Source organism: Natrix helvetica (assembly GCF_964273705.1).
Source record: "Natrix helvetica genome assembly, chromosome: 1".
NCBI lineage: Eukaryota > Metazoa > Chordata > Lepidosauria > Squamata > Natricidae > Natrix > Natrix helvetica.
Window position 1 is genome coordinate 186,730,894 of NC_138548.1, and position 12,097 is coordinate 186,742,990.

Here is a 12,097-nt window from a genome sequence, read left to right on the forward strand (position 1 = left end):
AATTGCAAGACAAATTCCAATCAAACATAGCTACTTTTCCCATCCATAGATTCAAGAGAACTTTTGCTTTTTTTTAACATGGGGAAAAATTCATGAATACAAAACCGTGATTTTAGCAGATTGCTTTTCTCCTTTGTTCTCCTGAACAACTGACTTATTCATTTTGATGTTAAGTTTATTTTTATTATTTTTATTTTATATTTTATTTATTTACAAATAACTCAAGACAGTGAACATACCTAATATTCCTTCTTTCTCCCATTTACCTCACAACAATCCTGTGAGGTGAATCAGGCTGAGTGAGAGTGACTGGGCAAAAAGATCACTAAACTGGCTTTCTTGACAAAAGTGGGACTAGAACTTCCACTATAAGGCAAGACTGGCAGATTCTTTAAAATATTGTAACATACTAGTATGATTTAACTGTGTTGGATCAATTAGTTTATGATATCCAAAATTAGAGCATATAACTACTGGCACAAAGTCAATGAAATGGAGACAGATAGACTCCCTAAGTTACATCTACTAGAGCAAATGAAACCACAATCACAAATATCCTGGCTCACCAAACTAACAAATTTTGTAAGAAGCTGTGGCTTTCCTGTGTCTTGCATAACAGGAAAACGATTTTAAAAAAGAGCTGCCCAAAGAATTAAGGATATAGAAGCACAAAATGATATAACTATCCTTAGTAAGGTGTATAATTTGAAATGGCCAAGCAAATACAAACATACTTTTCAAAGAGACAGCTATTTAAAGTTACAACTGCCAAAGCATCTTAGGAAGATATTTACACGAGCAAGATTTGAACAGCTTGACACAATGGACAGATATGGGAGATTCCTTTCTATACCCTACAATGGACGCCTCTGCATTTGCGAAGCAGCAGAGGTAGGAGACCTGGCTCACATCCTATTCAGGGGTGATTTGTCACTACTGCCAGTTTTCTTGTGGGCGCTTTGTGAATGCTTGATGCGTGCTGCGCATGCGTGCACAGTGCAATAAAATTGTTCTGTGCATGCGCAGAAGCAAAAAACAAGATGGCAGCGCCTATGGCCCGCCTGGAGAACCAGTTTGGTGGCTTGGCAGGCAGCAACCCAGGCTGTCAAACCACTACCAGTTCGGCCCAACCCATCCAAACTTGGTAGGAACCAACCACTGATTCTTTTTTATTGTTGCCTGTATAAGAGGGTGAGAGACAGGCACCTCGGTCTATGTATCAAACAAATGACCCATTAGGATCTCCATATCAAAACAACTTACCTTATGTGCAGCCAGAATCTGAAAATAACATTTGACCCAGCACAATACTTAAGCAAAATAATTCAGTTGAGATCAGCATATGTCGGACTGATTGGGGTAGATTGTAGGAGTGATACTGAAATATAATGTTATCATATTTTATTTATCTACATATTAAATTATTATATTTTATTCCAATTTCATTTTATATTGGATTTTTAAATCAGATTTTAGTAACAATTTGTGTCTGGAACTCTGCACTTTGATATGTCCCAAGGTTAATTAAGAAAGTAAACTAGTGTTTAATTAGTTTATGAACACTCTTTGGGTCAAAAACAGTCCTGGAGTGCTACATAGTTCTATTGTATCTCCTTTACTATGGGGACTATGCTTCTATTTAGCAAATAAATCTTCTCAGTCTGTATTTCTTGTAGTTTTGAAACTATGATAGTCCTGTACCCATAATGTATATATTATGTAAATGAACAGCAAAAGCTGGATAAATACCTTGGAAAGGACTCATTAGATACTGACAGCTTCAGCTACAAGTTAGGTATGCGAGTATTGCTGTGAATATTAGCTCTCATTAAATTACAACAGGAACAAATACTGCCACTCTGATACGACATCCTGTCTTTCTAATTTCTCTGTAATTGCTATCCGTGTAACTGACTGTTTGCATTTAGTAGGGAAGTGCGCCAAAACATTCATGGAGTGACATTCATGTAGGAGATCAGAGAGGAATTTGCAGTTCGGTATTTTATAGCTGGGACCATTTTAAAAAATCAGAAGAATGAAAGGATCAGGAGATGTAGATACATGGTTATTTGAAAATGTGACATTCTCATTAGTTGAAAGATAATACAGCCATAACTAGGAGAAGATCATCTGATGATCAAGCTACTATTGTCTGCTTCTTGTTTCACCATTGTGGAACAACTTGAAACTGCAAGATTCAGTGTTGCCATCACACCAAAAACTGCATATTATATTAAAGTACTTAAGACTTTTCATGTCAGACCACATTTGAAACCCCCAGTCACTGGCTTGTCATTTCCACAGGCTTAAAATTATACTGCTGACTCCTTGCTAATCACTGATTGTAGGTGTTACAGTTTTATAGTAAGAGCTTTACAGAAACAGGGAACTATGCTTAGCCTCTATATAAATTGAAGAAGGAGGAAATAGAAAATGGAGAACGTTAAAAGATACTATCCAAGCAAAATCCTCCTATGAGCCAGCCAGAAAAACAATTGGAAAGGACCATGTAAGTCACTGAAACTAACTCCCTTCACTGAAAGAATCCACTCAAGGAGAGCTCACACCCTCTCTGTAATTAGTGTCATTTTCAAACTGCTTTGACTGTTAATATTAATATTTAAAACTTATTACTTCATGTTTTGAAATTTCAAATAGTGAAGAGGTCTTCTATCTTACTCTTTGAAGACTGCTATGTTCTCTTAAAGCTAAAGATTGTGTCAGGTCTGCCATCTTTGGCTTGGTGCCTTGCTGGCATCCTGCTATCAAAAGCTAGTGGGGAGAGGGCATGGGGGATGAATAAAAGGGCAATAAACCTGTGTTAGTATGTGATGGGAAATAGAGGTGTGTGGGGGGGGAATGAGAGTTGAGGAAGACCAGGAATGCTTTGAACCAGTTCATGCTGGCCTTCAACGACACCAAGATGCTGGATACGCTGGGAAAGGAATGTTGATTGCTCCAAACACTGGACATTTCCAAAACATCTAGTCACCAGCTCATTGGATGGTATTGGACTTGACAAGGGGAGGGGAGATGGATTGATAGGAAAAGTGTGCATGCTTTCGTGTGGGAAATTTAGTTCTAGCCTGACTATACTGCTACCAGCATCTTTTAGTAAAAGAATCGATCACTTTAATTAAGTGGAGTCAAGAGTCTTCCTTTCTAAGGGATCAGACTGGGGCAGGTCTGACACATTGAAAATGGGATATACCATCTGACTGTATCTATGAATTTAGTAAGATTTCCTCCACATCTTAATTCAAATAATGTAAAAATGCTAGTGTTCAAAGATCTGAAGCTGTTTTTTGGTTTTTTTTGAAATTGATATTTCATTCCACAAGAGCCTAAGGACCTGGATTTGCCAGTTGGCCTGGAGTCCAAATGGGTGAACTCCACACTGGAGGTGGTTGCTAGATTGATAGAAGACCCTGGTTCCGCCACCTTGCTCTTCATCCATCTATGTTTTAAGTTATAATATTGATGTATTCTCATTGTATTCCTATTTATTTCATTTATGTTTTTATTCTATTGCCTTTCTATTGTAGTAAGCTGCCTAGAGTAACTCCATTGCGAGATGGGCAGCAAATAAATTTAACAAATTCAATAAAAATCCAATTTGATCAAGACCAGTGATTACAACCTTTGCAGTACTAAGAGTAATAAAATTAATTTGACAGGCCTTGTTTTTGACAATAAAACGACATCTGGCAATAATTGTATTATTTTGTTAAATATTAAGCTTTAATTTCTCCCAACATCTAAGAAAGGCCAGCCAGCCTATAGATTGCTTTTCTTCCCTTTCTCTCATTTTCAATATACATTTGATCTCTTCTGGTCATTTGGGAATTTACCTATTTTCTAGGATTTCTCAAAGATAAAGGATTTGGCCAGCTATCAGCAAATCCCTTCAGTATCCTTCTTTGCAATCCACCTGGCTCTAGAGATTTAAGCTAATTTAAAGTAAATAAATATTCCTGATCGTGTTTTAGTCTATATCTGGTTTCAATTACCCTTGTCATTGGGGCTTTTACACTTGCCTGATAGATTTCATTCATTCATTTCATTTATTAGACTTATAAACCGCCCCCTCTCCCCGAGGGGACTCGGGGCGCTGTACAGACAGAAATAAAATGCACTATAAACAACAGAAATACAAAACCCCAGAAAAACAAATTAAACAAAAAGTCTGTACAATGATCATAAAATTAGCTAATAATTAAAACCAATTAAAATACCCCAAAATTTAAAATTTAAAATAGCGGCCAGGAGGGTCGGGATTAGATTATGATTGGGCCAGGCCAGCTAATTGGAACAGGTGGGTGTTGAGTTTCTTACGGAAGGAGCAGAGATCAGCAGTAATTCTAATATCGGGGGGGAGGTCGTTCCAGAGGGTTGGGCCCATCACAGAGAAGGCCCTACTCCTGGGCACCGCCCGCCGGCATTGCTTAGCAGATGGTACCCGGAGGAGTCCCTCTCTGTGAGAGCGAATTGGTCGCAGGGATATGTGGGGTAGGATGCGATCCCGCAGATAACTAGGTCCTGAGCCATGGAGCGCTTTAAAGGTGATAATCAACACCTTGAAATGCACCCAAAAAGCCACAGGTAGCCAGTGCAGCTCGCGCAGGAGCGGTGTTATATGGGAGTACCTAGTACTCCCCATAATTGCCCACGCGGCTGCATTCTGGACCAGCTGCAGCCTTCGGGTGTATCTCAAGGGGAGCCCCATGCAGAGAGCATTGCAGTAGTCCAGGCGGGACGTCACCAGGGCATGAGTGACTGCGAAGGGCGTCCCAATCCAGTAGGGGGCGCAATTGGCGCACCAGGCGAACCTGGTGGAACGCCCCCCTAGCCACGGCCGTCACATGGTCATCCAGCGACAGCCGGGTATCTAGAAGGACACCCAAATTGCGCGCCCTGTCCACGGGGGGCAGTTGTTCGCCCCCAATGGCCAGAGATGCATCATTACTGAAAGCTAAGCCAAAGTAGGAGGTTTGCCGCTGTCTTTTCCTTCATGCATGTTAACATTCTGGTGTTTTTACAGAGCAGGTAGTATATTTATTACTTTTTATGTATTTTGAACATTTCTAAATAGACATGTTTAATGTTTTTAACAAAACATTCTCTAACTTTTGTTTATGTGGCACTCTTTCATCACCATTTTTTCTATTATTATTATTTACTATGTGTCTATTTCAGCTTTCAGATCTTTAGAAAATATTTTGAATGGCTACACTGACTTCACCCATCTTGATTTCCTTTTTCCATTATCTTTTTCTGCCATATAATATAACTTAGCTCTTTTCTCAGTTTACCACAGTCTACTTTCTAAAATTCTAAGATTAGTATTTGTTTAAGTTTAGTTTCTGTTAAAAATGAATTGTTATTCCTTGTAAATGTTTCTGTTTCTTCTATTTCTTCAGTTAAGTTTCTTTTATTGATTAGAATCAAATAAAGGCTATCCAAGCCTCTTGTTCCTTCTACACTCTTTCATGAAGAAAGCAGTTATCAAGACAAATCAAACATTTCCTGGGAAAATCATGATTAGAAGATTTTTTTTCAGTAGTTATTAAGATATCACTACTATTTCCATCACTATTTCATGTCTCTTTGAAATATCTATAATTTGTTTTTGGAATTATTCCTGTTTGGATGAGTAATAGCGGACTGTTTTTATTCATTCTTCCACTATTTTAGCCCAGATGCTTTCTCCAACATTACCAAGTTCAGTCCTTTGAATTTCTAAGGTAAGGGGATTTTCAATTTAAAGCGCAAATCGTTTTGAACAAGCTGTATTCTTCAGGTGCTATTTTTCAACCGTAAGAATCATCCCAGTTCGTTCCCATTATATCCATTAAATAATCTGTGCTATCCTATAATAAAAGTTGAAACTTATTTCTTGTAGTTTTGAGTATTGCTGTATAGACAATAAAGGCAGTGAAATTTATGAGCTATGCTCTGAGTTTTCATTGAATGGTTTAAGAGAGCCATTATAGCAACACTCCAACTTTTTTCTATGGTGCACGTCTTTATCAAAAGTTCTTACTTCAGGGTTTTGATTTTCAGCTCTCACAGATTCACTTGAAAGCCTTCTAAAGTTGTCTGTTTCGATCAAACATTTTTCCAGACCTTGCCTTAATCAATACCCCATCATCCAGAAAATTCAGACAATGTCCCTAGAAACCAAATCTCTCCCACAATTACTATTTGTAATTGGCAATTACTATTTGGCAATCGTTCACTTTTTAAAAAATTTCCTGATCCTTTCCCATGATTTGAAAGATTGGACGACAACACATTGTGAACCTTGTCTTCTCTACAATGAGCACTGCAACCTTACATTTGCTCCAAATATTATCCAAATTGTCCTTGGATTAGAAATATACATGTGTTATTTTCAGTCATGTATCATGACTGTAGAATTCTATTTATTTATCTTCACTTTGCTTTCCTTATAAGTTAGTCAACTGAATACTGTTGGCTTATGAAAAGAAATTGATAGGAATTCAAAATCACCTACATATTTCTGTTTCATTTAGTAAATCACTTCCTGGTATCTTTCTTTCCTTCTCTGCTTGGTCACAGGAAGAAGTCATTTGGTCATCCACAGTGTCATTTATCAACTACCAAGATATATTCTGAGGAGACAAACTTTTTCACTGCCCCCAGATGAGTATATAATCTTTCAGAAGAAACCTTTTTGTGGTGATTCTCTTTTCTTCCTCCTGTTTAACTCCACTGGAAATTCCTGTTTGTATACCCACTTGGGATGGCAGTCATAGCCCAAAAAACCTTTAGAATAACTCAGTCTGATTTTTCAGTATAATGTCTACACTCAATTTTGTCAGGTTAGCATCATCATGCTATCTTAAGTGTCACTTGCTGCTACAAAAATTAGTGTAGTGAACCTGCAGAGGAACACTGGCTAGAGAATTCAACCGTGCTCACAGTTTGAGCTACAGAATGTGGTAAACTCCTTTCCTGGGGACTAGGAAGGTCAAGGCATTCATTGGACTTTGTTGCTATTTGTGGGTATCACTTTTGAAATAATACTGCTTTTACTTGAGCATAATAGACAATAATAACATTGCCCTGCCCAAAGTGATTTTCATTAATGTTTGGAATGAGATGTGGCCTTACCAATCACACAATCACACCCTGTGCCTAGAACATATATGTTTCACAACCTACGTTGTAGATGATACATAAAGTAACAAAGGCTCATTTTAATCCTCAGCATATTTTACTTTTATTCAAGTACTACAGTTCTTTCTATATCCAAAGTATAAAGTAAAACTCCATTTAATTTTTATAGATGCCTAATATTGTGCTCCTATTTTCTAAACAAATGCCTTTCATTTCTTTGAGCCATCTAAAACCCAGAAATAGTTAAATGGAATGAATTTTTATTTAGCATTGTATTTGGAAGCTTCTACTGCCCATCCCTCTATCAATTTACATGCTTTTTTTGCCCTTCAAATTGTTACCATGTGCCATTTTTACCTTCATTTCTTTGATCATTTCTATGACAGAGAGTTAGTAACAAAGAAAGACTTTCACTATCATGCGTGACAGTAACATCACTGTTCAGTCAAGCTTAGGTGTTCAAAACAGAAAATGTTTTGGGTTGGGTTGGTTATGCCATGAAACCAGGTCAGCTTGAAAGCATGGAAAATGGTTTTTTAACTCTTTAAGGATGTAATAATAATATGCTGTTTAACAATATGATTATTATTTAATTTCTATGCATATTTCACAACCTATTTCTAAGGCAAAGAAGCGAAGCCAGGGGCACAACTTCATATATTTACCATGTGGCTTCACTATAAAATTGTATTTTACTGTCATATTTAAAATTAATTAGGTATGTTTTCAAGGGTTAGAATAATTAACCTACTGAGATCCTGACCTCGGTTTATGAGAGAGAAGCTTACAGTGCCTGCAATCCTGCCCACCTATTTATTTATTTATTTATTTATTTATTTATTTATTTGGATTATCTTGTCCTAAATAATCACTGGTTCTAAAGATAAAAACCCTTCCTCTGAAACCATTTTGCCACCACTGCCATCTCCAAAAATCTGGAATCATGATATCTATGTGCATCAATTTAACCTTCGTATTTTAGTGCACATGATTTTACACTTTCTCATACACGCACTCTCTCTATTCATATATTTTATATTCATATAGATAAAAATTTCTTTTGTTTCTGTCAAACATTTGGCCTATTGGGCTTTGGTTGCCATTAGAATTTTTAGTTAAACAAGAATCTGGCATGCTGCAAAGCATCAGCCTGTGCAATTTAAATACAGCTACAATACTTTTACACTATATGTTAGACACCAAATGCTTTGTATTAATGTGCTATTCAGATGCTGTTATTTTACCTAACATTCCAATTTATTTCTCTGTTTTTAAGTGCTAAAGAACTGTTACACATTATGTTATGGCAACTACCAATGGGCAGTTCTCTGTCTGGGATTCAAGCAGTAGAGTTTAGCAACATTTTCAGCCAAACAACATATGATTTGGTATTCAAGCATATCTTAATGGCCATATAATGATTTTCATGCCTTTTCAAAAGAAGAAAGAAAGGATAGGAGATAACTGTGTTATCTTTCCTTTGGCAGACACATCTAGAGATCTATGTTCCATAAAATCTAGTAGGATTGACCTGAAAAAGATATACATCTGTAGTGTTCTTAGAAAGTAAATTTTGAGGATGTTTTTTTCTATTCTGTTTTGTCAAGAAGAATGCCGTAAGGGAAGCATATCTTCTCAAGCTTCAGGCCAATTTACCCCAAGATCTTTACAGGTTGACAATAATTGGAAACATCCTGAGCAGGGGCATAATTACAATGTGCAAAATACGCACCTGTGCCATATATACACAGAAGTAACCTTAACTTTTTTTTTCATTTTAGCAATACATTCCTATATAAAATACCGTTTTACAAACAATTCCAGGGCTTTGGAATATTTTTCAAGCTGTTTTACTCTTACTTAAAATAACTACTCTAATGCATCTAGATTTAAATTATATTCAAATGTCCTTTTGAACATAATACACATAGTTAGAACAGTGATTAGTATTTAAACTCATTATCAAACGTTTTAAACTACATCCATTTTTATCTATTATTCAGCTGAAGAAAACAAACCTTTCACTTCATTGAACTATGCATCAGTGCCAATCCATTCCTCAGTATAGTCTCATGTAATCAACTCATCCTATTCTGGCCCATTTAAGCTTGCTTGTTTCTAAGATATGCAATTTGTTTGCTTAATTTCCACTTTGGCAATTTCACATTTTCTTTAGTTTATACTTTTAACATTCCAAATCTTGCTATACACACTCTTATGAAGCAAGAAACTCTTCTCTTAATAACAACAACAGCAATGATCAGACTTCCTAGGCATTGGCCTGGCCACTTTTTATCTCCTAAGGTATTATACCGCTTCATTGTTTTATATTCATTTTAATATTGCATCTTGTCAATAAGTGTAGCTTTTTATCATTTATATTTTGAATTATAGTTAGGAAAATTATTTATTCATTTAACCTACATAAGAAATATTGCTGTTTCTTTCAGTTAATAAAAACATCTAGAACTGAAATGAATAATATTATCATCAATATTTTTAAAATATATATATACCATTATGATAGTAAACTTTATATGTTATTATTTGAAAATTCCCCAGAATACAAAATTGTTGAACAAGAAATTTGGGGGCGATCTCAGCAAAGTAAACAGATGGAGCATAGAATTTGGTGGCTTAAGAACAAAAATTACAAACTAATTCACAAATAACTAGAGCATTAAAACAGTTAAAATTGTAGGTTTGTATAGTAAGTGTTGTTAAGAGCTCTCCCTTAATTAAGATCCTTATTCCTTTGAACTCCTGATTAATCCCATTAGGGTTTGCTTAGATCTGCAAAGAAAGTACATCAGTGCATACTTAAATTCATAAACAAGAAAAGGTGCTTTATATCCCTGTCTCTCAGAAGGCAATGCAGGCTATATAAAGTCATTGTGACATCAATTTAAAAAGAGTTGAAGCATCAAGCTTCAACTTGTTTTAAACATCCTTAGAACAAATAAGAGGGGGGGGGGGAGCGGGGGAGGGAGAAAGGAAGGAACATAAAACTAAGAAATTTTATAATGTCAACATTTATTATTTCTGATTTTAAAATATATTTATATTTATAAATACAATATTTATAGTTTGAAATCAGGGCATTCATGCTGGACATTCAATAATCTTGAATGGTTACTTATAGTTAAGAAATGTCATGATTTCACTGAGAAACATTGTTGAAGCTGAAATGAATCCCTGTGTCAGATCCAGATATTGTTTCAGTTTGTCTTTCACTCTTAAATTGTTTTTTATTTTCCCCAACTGACAACATTAAATGGGCTTTGAGAGTGAAAGGCCAATTAAAGATTAATTTCAGTTAAGAGGTAGAGGAATTTCATTTAATTCAATTTTACCAATTCCAGAAATATCCCTGATCTAGGCACTCTTTCCCAGGGGAAAGGACAGAAGGGCTCTGTGTTTACCTCTGGACACACAGTGAGAGTCCTTTCTCTACCACCGTTTTGTTAAAGCTAGTCTTTTTGAACTCAGCAATTCAGATTAAGTGGTAGTCAAAAGAAATAGAAACCAACTCCAGTGATTGCTTAGATTTTTGGGTTGGATTATCCAGGATGGTCTGGGATGGTCTAGCATTTCCTGCTTGAACTGCGGTTGCATTACAAGTCTTCCAAGGTTCTTCCAACCCTGTTATTCTATATTCTATAGTTTAAGTAGCAAATTTTAGATGTGAAACTTCACAACATGCAAATTGTATATTCCCACATTCAGATGGTAAACAAATCATATAATATTGCTTAACTATCTGCCTGTAACTATTTTTCTCTAAATATTGCTGTAACCATCTGAAAATATATTTTCTTTCTTTTTGAGGATATCATCAATACTATCAAACTATAACTTTCTCCTCTTCCTTTCAATCTATTAATATACTTTTCTGCTATTCAATCATCATGCATTCCTTCCATGAGGCACCTAAAAGTACTTTTTTTCAGATTCTCTCTCACTTCTGTAATAAATCCTTCCTTATTCAGCATTGTTTTTTACTCTATTGCTTCTTGTTTTATTATATTCACTTATTATTTGCCCCATCCCACTGTGTTCAACTTTTCACTTCTTTCAACAAATTTCATCTCCTCACTACATACCATATATTGCCTTTCCACCACCATTTGCATATCTTAAAATGTCTGTCTTTATTTTTTCCATCTTTAACAAATGTTCTATCAAGGTACACAAACTTGGCCACTTTCTGAATATTTTGCTAGTTTACAATTTTTCAACCCATTTTCCCTGTCAAAATATTTTGCTTTTTTATTCATTCATTTTCAGATCCATATCATTGTTGCATCATACAATCTATCTAACACTTGCTGTAAATCATTTGATTCTTAGTCAATAATACAGCACAATCTGCATTCAAAGATAAACTCATATGCCTGGAATTTCCTTATACATTTCTTGATTAATATTAATATATGCCTGTTTATAAAAATTAACCAAGGATACTGCAAACATTCTTGTTTTATTTTATTGTCAATGCTGAACCAATATTCCATTTATTCTCACACATGCTTTATTTTTAACATATATCATTCTAATGGCATTCAGAAACCATGAATATCTAATTTGTACAAAATGTACCACTGTTATATACTTCCCCAAATCAACAGAACAGGTAATAAACTATATCCCATTTGTATTTAATGAATTGCTGAGAAGTTAAAAAGCTTCCAAATAATATAAAAAACACACAATAATAACAACAACAACAACAACAACAACAACAAAGGAGGGGAGCTACCTCAAGTACCAATAACACATAGTCTTAAATAAAGCCAGATGGATAGTTTTAGGAAGAGGTAGCAACTGACACAACTGGTTTCCGATCTTATCAGCCTCCGCTTTGATCTGATGAAATTAATGCTGCTGGGTGAAACAAAGGGACTTGCCCTTCAATAGGGCTTTCATCAGCTCATCACTCAACATGTGGAAGTTT

At 35.6% G+C, this 12,097-nt stretch overlaps 1 protein-coding gene across 2 annotated transcripts in view; it reads right to left on the minus strand.

The window, feature by feature from the left end:
• The window catches only part of ERBB4 (erb-b2 receptor tyrosine kinase 4), a 579,983-nt gene that overhangs the window by 97,725 nt on the left and 470,161 nt on the right, over positions 1-12,097 (minus strand). The window lies entirely within an intron of this gene.